Here is a 5,667-nt window from a genome sequence, read left to right as displayed (position 1 = left end):
TTATTTATTTTTTATTTAAATCGACGACCAACTCTTAATATCCGTCGCTTTTTTTTCCGCAGATTATTTATTTATTTTTATTAAAATCAGCGGACAACATCGCTATAATTTTTGGTTTTTAAAATATTAATTCTAGAAAAATGACGCTAGCCGTCGTAATTTTTAATTATTTTTAATTTTTCTATATTTCTTACCAAAAGCGACGAACAGTGTCACTGTTGTTAAAAATAAATAAAAGTTAACTTTATGAAAACGATACTGTCCGTTGATATTTGATATTTTTAATTTACTAATAAATAATTATTTTTTATATTTTAAGAAATTAAATTAAATGTATAATTTTTTCTAAGTGCGACAGACAACATCGATTTTGTCCGTCACTTTTTCAGTCAAATTGTTAGTCAAACACCTATTAAGGCAACACTCCAATTTTCTTTCTCTTTTCTCCTCATTTATCTTTTAGTTGTTTCTCTCTCTCTCTTTCTTTCTCAAAAATTTTAATCCGTCACTGCTGCTCTCTCCTCCCATCGTTGCTGCTCTCCTTCCGCCGTCACTATGATTGTGATTTATCTTTTGCGCATTACTAAGAAAAAACAGAAAAAACGATCACCAAAAAGCAATCACGGATGGTGGTAAGCAATCACTTGTGGTCGTTTTTTTTTTTAAATAAAAATAAATTTTAATCAAAACCCGACCATATGTGCATTTTTGAGATTTTTTTTTTTGTATATATATATATATGTATGTATATCTCATGTAGTTATGTGCGCAACCAAAAGCTAATTAAATGTATTCAATTATATATTGAATACCTTAATATCATTGGATCGATTGATCAAGGTAATAATATACTATTGATGAAGTTATAATATAATAATGTAAGTTAAATTAAACGATAATTCATCAAAGTATATATGAAATACGTTGTATGACGAGGTAATATACTCGTGTATGTAATGTATATAGTACATATTTCGAAGTTGGTAGTCAATCAAATATATATATGTATATATACCTATCTCTCATGTAGTGATGTACATAGTAGTCAAAGCTAGGTAACTAAATCTATATATCCAGTATTTTGAATAATATATTAACATCATACGGTCGAAGTAATAATACAACATTGAAGTTATAATAATGAAACTAATTAATCAATTAAAAAATTAACATTATTATGCGATTGATATCATTAATTTTATCTACACAATTTATTGATAATTAATTTGAGAATAATAATTTTATTTATTTTTTAATATTAATTTTATATAGTTACTATGTTTATTAAATATCAACTTAATTCAATTTTTCTAATTTATTTAAAATCTAGCCATTTATACTCAATTTGTGCTAATTGAATTTAATTTGACTCAATTAAAATCCCCAATTCAATCTTTTTTTAACTCAATTTCTAATCCCAATTTGATCCATCTCCTCAATTTTAATCTCAACCATTCATCATATTTGAACAATGATTAATATTAAATCAGTTTTCGCTGTTTTTTAAATCACATACAAAATCAAAACCCTAATTTCATTCCCAATAATTTCTGCCTCCTCACTCTCTCTCTAAACAACATCACCACCACCGGCCGCCTATGGTCGGTGGACCACTGTGCCCTGCCGCCTTTTCTCATCCCTATTCTTCATAGCCGCCGCTACTCCACCAGTGGACCGACAAACTCCACCTCACCCTTTCTTTTTTCTCCTTTCTCTTCACCCCAAACAGCCGCCGTTCCACCATTTTTTGGCCGTCGGGCCATCAATCAACCACCAAAAACACCAAGCCGCTGATGGTATCACTGTTTCTACTGTTTTCTTGTCCCATTTTAGCTGGTGTTTCAGCTTCAGCTTCTTTATTAGGTTTGTATTTTTTGTACTGTTTTTTTCATATTCGATTTCTGCGATGAATAGTTCTACTTAAGTTTTTTTTTTGGTCATTTGATTATAAAGATAGGATTTTTATTAATCAAGATTCTACTAGGAGGAATCTACTTCAGACGAAGAAATGTAAATTCTTGATTTTGTCATATTATTGCTTTTATTTGGTCATATTTAGGAGCTAGATTTGTGGGAAGTTAGTTAAAGTTTATACCATCTAAATTAGTTTGACTAAAGATCTGTTAAGTGGGGTTTTGTTGTTCTTTGAGGTATAACTGTTGTTGAAGAAACTAAATTTGTAAAATAGTTGTTGGGTGTTCTTGAAGAAACTAACTGTTTTTCAAGTTTCGGGTGTGTCATTTTCACTAATGTTTGAGGTGAGGGAAACCTTTTGTGGTTGAAGATGGACAATGCTCTCTTTGATTAGTCTGTATACATTAGTATTATTCTTGTTTTTCATTATTTTTTTATTTCTGTTTCTACATGTTCCTTTAGCCTTAGTTATCTTATTATCTTAATAACTAGAAAATAATAAAATATAGTTACTTGAAAATGGTTAAGTATAGTTACTTGAAAATGGTTAAGTATAGTGACTTGAAATGTGAATTAGTTAATTGAAAATTGTTAAGTGTAATGATTTGAAATGTGTACTAGTGACTTGAAATGTTTTAAGCGTACTAGACTTGCAATGTGAAGTAGTTATTTGAAAATGGTTAAGTGTAGTGTCTTGAAAATGATTAAGTATAGTGACTTGAAATGTGAATTGGTTACTTGAAAATGGTCAAGTGCAGTCACTTGAAATGAATAATAGTGACTTGAAAATATTTTAAGTGTAGTGACTTGCGATGTGAATTATATATTTGAAAATGGTTAAGTGTAGTGACTTGAAGTGTGTACTAGTGACTTGAAAATGATTAAGTGTAGTGACTTGAAATGTGAATTAGTTACTTGAAAATGGTCAAGTGTGGTCACTTGAAATGTGTACTAGTGAGTTGAAAATGGTTAAGTGTAGTGACTTGAAATGTATACTAGTGACTTTAAAATGGTTGAGTGTAGTCATTTGAAATTGTGAACTTGTGACTTGAAAATGATTAAGTGTAGTTACTTGAATGTATACTAGTGATTTAAAATAGTTAAGTGTAGTGAGTTGAAATGTGTACAAGTGATTTTAAAATGGTTAAGTATAGTCACTTGAAATGTGAACTAAGTTACTTGAAATTGTGAACTTGAAAACATTGATAAATACTTTCAATTTCTTCTATATGGAACTTTTTATAACATAATGATAACTTAGGAATTAAAATGTCATTTAATGAATTCAATTTAATCGTTTTAATAAGAATAAATTTCACTTTAATTCTCTTATTTTTTTGGGTTCTTAAAAAATGTCAGTTCATTTTTTGAAATAATAAATCCTCCCAATCTTAATTAACATTCAAGTCACTACACTTAATCGTACAAATTTTTAAATAATTAATTCACATTTCAAGTCACTATACTTAACCATTTTCAAGTGACTACTTCACAATTGAAATAACTATACTTAGCCATTTTCAAGTCACTACACTTAATCATTCATTTCAAGTCACTATACTTAAACACTTTCAAGTAATTAATTCACATTTCAAGTAACTACATATAACTATTTTCAAGTCACTAGTACACATTTCAAGTCACTATACTAAACCATTTTCAAGTAACTATACTAAACTATTTTCAAGTCACTAGTACACATTTCAAAGTCACTACACTTAACCATTTTAAAGTCACTAGTATACATTTCAAGACACTATACTTAACCAATTTCAAGTCATTAATTCACATTTCAAGTAACTGCACTTGACCATTTTCAAGTCACTAGTACACATTTCAAGTCACTAAACCATTTTCAAGTAACTACACTTAACTATTTTCAAGTCACCACACTTAACCATTTTAAAGTCACTAGTATACATTTCAAGATGCTACATTTAATTATTTTCAATCTCTTTACTAGATTATAGATAATTAAAAGATCATAACGAAAAAAATAATTTTAAGAAAGAGTTAATTTTTTTTTTTTATCTATTTTAAATTATAAAGAATATTATATTAAAAATTTTAAAACTTTCTATCTCTCTTTGAAAGTATGGAGAACACGGATTAGGTTAGTAGGTTAGTGCGTGTGGGTGAGTCGTAGCTAGTAGTTAGGTGCTTTGGGGTAGCCTACTAGTAGTTGTAGGCATCTGCACATAGGAGAGAGTCTCTAGTTGTAGGCATTTGCACATAAGAAGTGATGTTGTTGTTCTGCATTTGTGGTGTTTCTACTGCACTACACTTTAGTGCTATTTTTCTGCTATTGTTACGCACTTTTAGTGTTATTTTGCTACTACTGTTCAACCCGTATAGTGTTGTCTCAATTTACCGTAACGTTGGTGTCTTGATGTTATTGTCTCTACAAATACCACAAATTTCAGATGATCTATCACAATTATTGCTTCTATCTGTATGGCTTCCTCCATTTAATATTAATACATTAAATCTTGGAGGATTAAGGTTCATAATTTGCACACATAAGTTCTTTTAGTTGTTGCCCCAAATGTGAAAAGTTCATATAATCAGTAGAAACGTTTTATTTTTTTAGCCCTTTTCTCCATATAATCAGTAGAAATGTTTATTTTTTTAGCCCTTTTCTCCACTTATATACTTGTGGTGTATACCTTGCAACTCCACACATCTTCGACAAAATCACTGCTTCTTTTGTACAAAATAAATATTTTTGGTTATATAAAAAGATCTCTGCTTTGAGAATTTTCCATTGAGTAAATCTTGTATAATCCATTGCAGTTGGACTTGTTAATGAAACATGCATACAAGAAATCATCTTCAAATGATGAACACTTATCTCAAGAAGACAACCAAGAGGATGAAAGTGATGATGACTCTGACGACGTGAATGAAAGTGATTCTAATCCTGATAACGTGGATGAAAGTGATTCTGACCCAGATGGTTGGTAGTTTTATTGAAGATTCAAGTTTGAAATATTTTGTTTTGAACCATTTAAGAATCATACGTTATTGATGTGGATATTATGAATTATGTTTTTTTGTTAGCTGTAATGGTTTACATTAGACTTGTATTGAATGATGTTTTTGAGAATTATTGAAGGTTTTAATTAGATTTTTGACTAATTGTGAAATGTTTCTAGTAATTTACGTGTGAATTATTACTTGAAAATTTCCATGGGGATGTACATGCTAAATATTCATGAAATTTTTCTTGAAAAAAATTGTTCTTGCGGATTTACTTGAAACATTTCACACAAATTTTCTTGTGAAATAGTTTCATAAATATCAGCAAGAAATTTTCTTTTGTTAATTAGGAATTTTCACATCTAAACTTTCTTTGAATTTGCTCGAAGATTTTCATGGAGAATAATTTGTGAATTTTTTCGTGAAAATCCGCAGGTATATTCCTTTTTGTATGAAATTTTACCAAATAATTCATGCAAAATTTTGATAGTTAATTGCAAATAAATTTGCAAATAACGTACATGAAAATTTATTTCCGCAATTAAATTACCTAGGGGTTTTATAAATTCACAGGTGATAATTACCTATGAAGGTATTTCCTTTGGATTCTAATTGATAAGAAAATCCACAGGTAATCAAATTACTTGGAAATTTTATCGAATTATTCCTATGAAAATCCCTAGGTAATAAGCACTTTTCTTATAGTGAACATTGACCTTACCGATCATATTTGTTCATTGTAATCCTTGAATTACTTGAGTATTTTTAGCGGCC

At 29.0% G+C, this 5,667-nt stretch overlaps 1 long non-coding RNA gene across 1 annotated transcript; it reads left to right on the top strand.

Moving 5' to 3' along the window:
* Window positions 1-1,349: 1,349 nt before the first annotated feature.
* Window positions 1,350-5,052, top strand: LOC107866340. Its single transcript, XR_001672884.2, has 2 exons — window positions 1,350-1,863; window positions 4,708-5,052. It is a non-coding gene; the product is annotated as an uncharacterized LOC107866340 (long non-coding RNA).
* The last annotated feature ends 615 nt before the right edge of the window (window positions 5,053-5,667 follow it).

This window comes from Capsicum annuum, chromosome 3 (assembly GCF_002878395.1).
Source record: "Capsicum annuum cultivar UCD-10X-F1 chromosome 3, UCD10Xv1.1, whole genome shotgun sequence".
Lineage (NCBI taxonomy): Eukaryota > Viridiplantae > Streptophyta > Magnoliopsida > Solanales > Solanaceae > Capsicum > Capsicum annuum.
The sequence above is the reverse complement of the archived record's forward strand: the minus strand, read 5'-3'. Positions and strand labels throughout refer to the sequence as shown.